This window comes from Thamnophis sirtalis, unplaced genomic scaffold (genome assembly GCF_051295495.1).
Source record: "Thamnophis sirtalis isolate CommonGarterSnake01/CBP01778 unplaced genomic scaffold, rThaSir2_p1.2 scaffold_8, whole genome shotgun sequence".
NCBI classification, from domain to species: domain Eukaryota; kingdom Metazoa; phylum Chordata; class Lepidosauria; order Squamata; family Natricidae; genus Thamnophis; species Thamnophis sirtalis.
This window is the reverse complement of record NW_028261388.1, coordinates 71,091,876-71,100,122: the sequence shown is the minus strand read 5'-3', so window position 1 is coordinate 71,100,122 and position 8,247 is coordinate 71,091,876.

Here is an 8,247-nt window from a genome sequence, read left to right as displayed (position 1 = left end):
AGTCATTAGGGCAGAGAACCGGTTGATTAAAAACATCTCTCTCCCCGTCTCCCTATCCTCCTCTCTTCTCTTTATATCTCCACCTTTGTATCTGTCTCTCCCACTCTCCCTCTGTGTCTGTCTTTCTCCCCTTCTATCTCCCCCTCTGAATCTCTCCCCCACTCTATCTCTATCTCTCTGTCTCTTTCTCCTCTTCTATCTCCCCCTTCTCTGTGTGTCTCTGTCTCTCTCTCCCCCTCTCCCGCCAATCAAAAGTGGAGATGGAGTTTTGCCATTACCTGAACAAAAGGTGGACAGGGACCACAAATGTATTTCTTTAGAGAAGGCCTTCCGTATCTGGAAGCCAGACGAGTTAATCTTTTCATGGGTGCCAGAATGCATGTCCTCAAAATACTAATCTATGTATCCAGGCAGGAAATGGAAATCCCTGAGACTCTAAGCTGTTTATTACTTTCAAGGTCAACATCCTGTTAAAGGATGCTCAGCAATCAACTGGAAGTACAATTTTTTTTTATTACAGGCCCTCTGTGATCCCTCTCTTTTGCATTGGTTAGAAAGGTAGTTACCACATTTTGTAAGACTGCAATTTCCAGTCCCTTTTTAATGGCAATCCCATATAAAGTAAGTGTTACTAGTGAAATTACAATATAACCAAGGTGCATAAATAATTGTCATTAAGGCCACTCAGCTCAGGAAGGATTGCTGGATGCCATATTTATCACTTCAGTTTAGTGATACCTGGAATTTAGGGAACATTCCCAAACTGTGGACCTTCTAGGATAGTCCCATTCAGAATGGCTTCTTCCTTACCAGCAATATGCTAGGCTTATCTTGATTTAGTTTGTTTGTTTAGCCCAGAGGTCCCCAACCCCCTAGCCATGGCGTATTACTGGGTTCACCGACAAAACCACGCTCGACTAAACCGCGCCCAACTAAACTGCGTCGCTGACATCATCAACAGGGCGACAACAGCACGGAGACAGAAGCACACTGTAAACCCTAAACCTAAAATTAACCCCTAAACCTAAACCTAACCCCCCTAAACCTAATCCTAACCCTAACCCTTAACCTAACCCTAAACCTAACCCTAACCCTTAACCTAACCCTTACCTTAAGTTGAATCGGCTTGCTTTCAAAGCGCTATTTAAAGCGCCCTTCTTTCTCCACGCTGGCTGTTGTCGCCCTGTTGATGTCAGCAACACGGTTTAGTCGGGCGCGGTTTAGTTGAACGCAGTTTTGACGGGTCACGGTATTACTGGGCCTTGACCCATTTGGAACCAGGCAGTGGAAGTGATGGGCAAGTGTGTGCATGCATCCCCCATCCCCACTCGAACAAATGGAGTTGTGCATGTGCGCTTGCACACTGGATGCACTGAACCATCCCCTCTCCTCCCCCCTCTGGTCTGCAAAGTCAAAAGGGTTGGGGAACTTTAGCCCATGAATGACCTTAATCTTCCAAAAAGCCAATAACCTCCTCAGAATTAACAAGTGGAGATGTTTCTCCAACATACTGATGGCAATCCATTCCAATGCGCCAAATGATTTCACCGAATAGTTTTCCTTAGCAAAGGGGAGAAGATAAAAACCCATGTTATGCTATTGGTAAATGACCTGGATGTCAAATAATAATCCATACACCATCTTCTGAACACATCCAGCAAGAAGAAAAAGAAACAGTGCAAAATACTGTTTGCAAATCCACATCAGATGGTCTCAAAGTATACCATTATTAAGGCTATTAAAAGTTACTGAGAATTAGAAAGGCTACAGCTCTTACCTCTATTTTTTGCATAGGTCATTCATCAAGATAATCAAAGTTAACTCCGCATTATATCCTGGGCAAAACTCTAATTGAAATTGATCCATACATTCAGTTTCATCCAAATGTACAGTAGTCCTCAGCTTACATCAGTTTCTTTAATGACCTTCGAAGTTACAACTGCACTGAAAAAAAGTTTTTCACATTTATGACTTGCAGCATCCATGTGGTCATGTGATCGAAATTCAGACACTTGGCAACTGACCCATATTTATGATGGTTGCAGGGTCTTGGGTCACTTGATTACCTTTTGCAACCTTCTGACAAGCAAAGCCAATGTGGAAATCAGATTCACTTAACAACTGTGTTACTAACTTAACCACTGCAATGATTCACTTAGCAACTGCCAGTATGAAAAATTCATAAAATGGAGCAGAGCTCAGTTAACAATGTCTTACTTAGCAACAGAAATTTTGGGCTCAATTAGTCATGTTGAAAACTACCTGTATACAAAAAAGATGTTAGATTGTAGAAAGAGTGGAGAGGAGCAATAAAAACACTTAAAGGGACTGGAGGCTAAATGGATTGCAGGAGCTGGGTATGTCTAGTTCTTACTGGTTTTCCCAGTTGCAATGTATAGCTGTGAAAGTTGGACCATAAGGAAGGCTGAGCCCCAAAGAATTGAGGCCTTTGAACTATGGTGCTGGAGAAGACTCCTGATAGTCCCTTGGACTGCAGGGTGATCAAACCGGTCAGTCCCAGAAATCAACCCTGATTGCTCTTTAGAAGGCCAGATCCTGAAGATGAAACTCAAATACTTTGGCCATTTAATGAGAAGGAAGAACTCACTGGAGAAGAGCCTAATGCTGGAAAAGATTGAGGGCAAAAGGGAACGACAGAGAATGAGGTGGCTGGATGGGGTCACTGAAGCAGAAGGCGTGAGCTTAAATGGACTCTGGGAGATGGTAGAGGACAGGAAGGCCTGGACATTGTCCATGGGGTCACGATAGGTTGGACACGACTTCGCGACTAACAAGTCCTTACCAACAGTACCTTAGGCTTATTCTTGATTTAGTTTTTTATCTCAGGCATCCCCAACCCCTGGGTCACAACCCACCACTGGTCCTTTGAACCACAGAAGTTGTGGATGCTCCATCACTGGAGGTTTTAGAGAGATTGGAGAACTATTTGACCAGAATGGTAGGGTCTCCTGCTTGAGCAGGGGGTTGGACTAGAAGACCTCCAAGGTTCCTTCCAAACTCTGTTATTCTGTATCTGGAGTTACAAGGTCATCCTTTCTCTTATTATTCAAGAATGGAAGATTTGACACAACTTTATGAGTTCTTTTGTATCCAAGGAAGATGTTTTCAATAAAGGTTAAAAATTCTTAATTAAGAATGTAAAAAATTCTTAATATATAAACATTTACAAAGATGTGTAATAAATATAAAATATTCAAGGAAATATTAATCACTAAGAAATGGTTGGCTAGTCTAGCCTGGCAGGTTTTATTTATCAAATGTGTAAAACTCTAATTGTGTGATTTTAAGAAAAACAAGATTCAATCTCTGGTTTTTCTTCTTTTTTTCCAAAGTGGTAGTTTTTAAAAACTGTAAACCGTAGTTAATACAATATGAAAAACTGCTTTGAGGTCACTAGACTCCAGAGAGAAAGTTCAGTAAAGATAGCTTATAAGCAATTGTTGGAGATCCAATTTGGGGGAGCACATATGGTTTAGGCTTGCCTCATAATGCTATACTTTGTACCATCTGGCTGCCACTCAACTAGTGTTCTTTCCACAGAGCTCTGTTGAAGAAGAGTTACAACTAATATATATCATCTACAGGTTCCAAAAATTTTCATCCTTTTTAAATGTTATAATACATAGCTTTATATTAAGTTTATATTGTTTGTTAATACTTATATAACACTGAAAAATCAATTTCACATTTTCATTTTGCTTGTATCATTGTTTAAAACAAAATGTGTTTGAAGTCCAAAATACATTGAATACCTTTATCTTGAGGTTGATATAAAGTCTAAAAATACCAGCTTCCATCAAATAATCAAGCAAATACTCAAAGGCACAAAGGAGCCATACAGCTCATAAATCTATCATGATTAGGCAAACTCCAGTTTTTCTAGATACATTTGCTTCAGCTTTTGCTTATGCTTAATCCTTTTACATATTGATCCTCACATCAGAGAACAGCTCTTCTGTTAATAACAAGCAAAATACCTTGTGCATATACAGCATACTAAACCAGTTAATGAAACTTTGGGCAAAATATTAAGGAGTATCTTATTTACACTTCATACATAATATTGTTGAACTATACATTGTCTTATTCAGACACAGAGAAAAAACATTTATAAACTGTTCCATTACAAGTATGTTGAAAAATCATATAGGTAGGGTTGAAGAGAACAAGCCTTCTTGAAATTCATTGTGTGGTAAGAAATATGCCACTTTAGGTTTTTTTTTTAAATCTAAAATATCGCATGTGCCTTTATAAACTCTGGTTCAAAAAAGTTGAATGCATTCCTTGTTATGAAACCAGCAATGCATAGTATAGCTATCCTGAACTGTAGCTGGCAACCGGGAGACTTTGAAACCTGCAAGATCAAAAGTTACTTCTACCATATTCAGAAACTATCTAACACCTTTTCCCAACTCCACATCAGAGCTAAGTGCTACAGAAATTCTCTATCCTTGAAAAGAAATATAACTATCAGAAACGCCACATGCTATGGGAAAATACGGTTTCCGTAAGGGGAAATAAGGAATCAATCACATTTACTCTTCTTTAGGATTTCAAACACATGCTAGCAGAATTTCAGGAAAAGGTATTAAAATAAATTATAAACAAAAGAAAATATATAAAATTATATTCAATATATTCCAATGCATGAAGATGAAGCAGGGCTACAGTTTCATAATAGGCTGACAGAACACAGTACTTTCCAATTACTGTTGTTTCAAAATCAGATCTCATGCAACTCTTTAATACAAGTTATAGACACTGTGATACTTTGCTTTTTTTCAATATAATATAATTTACTTTTCTTTCCCAGTATTGTAACAAAAAAGTGAAAGCATCTATTATGCAAATGAGAAGAATGTGGCACAAAATCAGATGAAGTAGTATTTGCTGTTAATGTGAATTCAGTTTCAGTCTTGATTTTCTGCTCCCGTCAAACACTTCTGGAATATTCGTTGTGATCTAAATGGATAAAGATAAGAATTCTAGGAGCTCAGACTATACAAGTGAGTTCTATTTTTACAAAACAAATGAAGTTTCCAAGTCTTATTAACTTCATCTGCACTGTTTTAATACAAAAATTACACATTGAAATGTACAAAAATCAATTATTCAATATAGGGTAGTTCTTGAATATGCCTAACCTTAAATTACAGTGTGCAAGTTTGCATATTAGTATTTTGAACCAATGAGATATAAACTATAATTCAAAATTAATTTTATTAATTAAACATTTTTTCCAGGAAAAAAATAAGAGTTTGTGGAGAAATTTTAAATATAAAAATACATTAATTTCCTGACCACCCTTTACTTAAGTTCGCCTTGGTATTCTTAGAAAACAAAAATTGCCTTATATATACCCGGGGTCACTTACACTTATTGTGCTTAGCATGTTAAAGGTAGACATATGATTCATTGAGACATTTGGGTTTACTAATTCAGTGTTTCTCAACCTTGGCGACTTTCAGTCCTTTGGACTTCAACTCCCAGAATTCCCCCAGCCAGCATAGCTGGCTGGGGGAATTCTGGGAGTTGAAGTCCAAAGGACTGAAAGTCGCCAAGGTTGAGAAACACTGTACTAATTTACCCTAGTCCATTTTAAGTCTGTTAACATCAAAACTGTAAACTGCAACTGCAACCTTAAGATCCCTTAACCCTAGAAAAGACTCCAAAGGGAAAAACTGCCTCCCCAGAGCCAAAGATCTATATACGGCGCTCGGGATATACCGAGAGGCGACGGCGGCGGCGACTGCTCGCCTTTCTTCTTCTCCTCCAGTGGTATCTCCCTGAAACGCACTGACCGGGAAACGAAATACCCAATAATCGTCCACACTCCCATCGCGTACAGCAGAGAGAACCGACGCGACCACACGACGGCCCGCTGCGCCTTGAAATCATTACTCATCATCTCAGCGTCCAACGGCCCTTTTAGAGGCCGCAGGAAAGACACCCTGAGGCAACACCGAGCGAGGCAAAGAACTTGCTCCCCGCTTCCGCTGCTTCCTAACTTCGTGGTTCGTTTTCTCCGCCTCCTCTGATGTCATATCCTGTCTTGAAGCTTTTGGTAGCCTTCTCTCCCCCCCCCCCCCTCGCTCCCTGCATTTAAGAAATGCGACTCAATTTCCCAGGTAGAACTGACCTTTCTGAAGATGTTCCGGTAAACAAGAAGTTTTCAACCTTGGCAACTTAAGATGTCGGGATTTCAACTCCTCAAATTCCCAGCCAGCAGGGCTGCCGATCAGAACTGCGCGGCTCGAATGTCAGTGTTTTAACTGTTACTCAAGATTGGCAAATTTAAAAGCGTGTGGACTTCAACTCCCAGAATTCCCTGGCCAGCTGTTGGGGAGGAGAATTCTGACAGTTGAAGTCCACACATCTCAACGTTACCAAGATTGAGAAACTGGTATAAACAATAGCTTAAAAACGCCCTCAATTTCTGGCCATAATTGATTTCCATCCCAAATGAAAATCTTCAAATCTCTTTTGTGTTCAGTAGTATCAAAGTTCTCATTTTGTTAAACTTTTTGCAGACACTCTCATAGTGCATTTCATACAACCTGCTAGAGAAGTTTGCTGACCTTTCCATTCATCAACAAGACCATATACCAATGCACTCAACAGAGCACACAATAAAAATACAAGTTTTAAGTTTACAAGTACTCCAAAGTCTTTGAACCTTTAGTTAATCTAAATAATTATGCCTAGGACAGCTAATTCTGGAACCAACCTGTATTGTTCTTAACTATTGATAGTTGATTGTAAAAAGCAGAAACGGGTGAAATTCAGCAGTTTCTGAAGAACCGGTAGCGGAAATTTTGAGTAGTTTGGAGAACCGGCAAATACCACTTCTGGCTGGCCCCAGGAGTGGGATGGGAATGCAGATTTTGCAGTATCCTTCCCCTGCCACGCCCACCAAGCCACGCCCACAAAACCGGTAGTAAAAAATGTTGAATTTCACCACTGGGCAGAAGCTATCCATCACTTTAGTATCTCTAATAGCCAGTTCTAAGCCAGAACTACCAATATTTGATTAACAGTACCTTGAATTGCATCTAGGTCATTGCCAACCAGTACAACTTGTGGAGCAGTGTTATCACATGGGCATGCCAAACCATGCATTTTTTTTAAAAAAAAATTAAATCTATATGCTACCCATTTTTCTATCCAGTGACTCTGGGAAGCTTACAATGCAATTGCAATAGCACTTAGATACTGCCCTCCAATGCTTTACACCACTCTCCAGGTGATTTACAATGAAAGAATATTGCCCTGAACAATCTGGGTCCTCATTTTAGTGCCCTCGTAAAGATGGGAGGCTGAGTCAACCTGAGCCAGTCGGGATCAAATTCCTGGCTGTGGGCAGAGTTTGTGTGCAATACTTCATTCTAACCACTATGCCACCAGAGCTCAATTCATTTCCTGCTCCACTGGATTCTTGACCAACTGTACCTTCTAAATCTGTCTTTAAGGACAGTCTGTGTAAAGCACATTGCAATGTTCCAGGTATCAGATGATATAATGAGCCATGGAGAATTATTTGGAAGCCATTACAGGTAGTTTATCAAACACCTAGTTTGATATTGATTAAAAAAACAAATGTTCTTGCTCTTTGCCAGGTAACAGCTGAACTAAATAAATCAGCCTCTCAAGAAAATGCTTCTCTATCTAGTTATAGACCTACTCTATTGTTATATAAAGAAATGTTCCAGATATCTTCATTTTCTTAGAATTTTCTTTTGCCCATGCTTTGTTTAGCTATTGCCATTGAAGGTAAGACACATTAGCTGCTATGAAGAGATATATTACCTATGCTATATTTGTTGGCATAAAGCTTAATAGCACGTTAAAAGAAAATATTAAATATTAAACTGTAACAGCCAAAGTCACACATCAAGATGAAAAGAAGCAACCCTCATTACTGCTTACCATAATAAATGTACCCAACTATTTTCAAATTACTGTTAAAGACACAAAATATATAACTAGTTTAAAGTTTATGTAAATATAAAAAAGCTAAAACATTTGATTAAGATCGTTGTCGTTCAGCCATTCAGTTATGTCTGACTCTGTCACTCAATGGAACAATACTCTCCATGCCTCTCTGTCTCTTAACTGCCTCCTTCAGATCCGCCATGGTCATCTCAGTATCATCTTTTACAGTGTTCAGCTATTGGATACTAGGGTGGCCTTCTCATTTTTCCACTGATCACTCCCAGTAAGATTGAC